This window comes from Beta vulgaris, chromosome 2, assembly GCF_026745355.1.
Source record: "Beta vulgaris subsp. vulgaris cultivar EL10 chromosome 2, EL10.2, whole genome shotgun sequence".
NCBI classification, from domain to species: Eukaryota; Viridiplantae; Streptophyta; class Magnoliopsida; order Caryophyllales; family Amaranthaceae; genus Beta; species Beta vulgaris.
In genome coordinates this window covers 17106322-17106777 of record NC_079203.1, presented here as the reverse complement: position 1 = coordinate 17106777, position 456 = coordinate 17106322, and positions in this window count along the sequence as shown.

Below are 456 nucleotides of genomic sequence, written 5' to 3'. Positions count from 1 at the left end.
TATGAATCATGATTTTGCCTACGTTCTTAAAACAATGGATTTTACATGATTTAAAAGTCTAGAGAGTCTAGGACTTAGGGATTTGTCCTACACCTATTAGGGTTAGCATATTTAACCTAGTATAAATACATTACATGTAGTTCCAGTTTTCATATATTGAATTAGATTGTATTCTCTTGTTTTCAAATACTTTGTGTGTTCATCAAATCTCTGAAAATTGGTGAAATTCTTTATACTTTCAAACCCTTAGTTTAATTCCTTGGTGATTAAATTCTTTACAGGAAATCAAAACTAAGTTCTATCCATCCTTGTTCGAACCATCGACATACAACTCGTGCTATCTCCATAAGTTCGAGTGATTCTTGTTTGTTGTGGCTATCTTAGAACGAATTCCGCACTAGTGTTTGATCCCCGAGATCAAATACATCAGAACACTAAGAAAATGCTAACATAAAA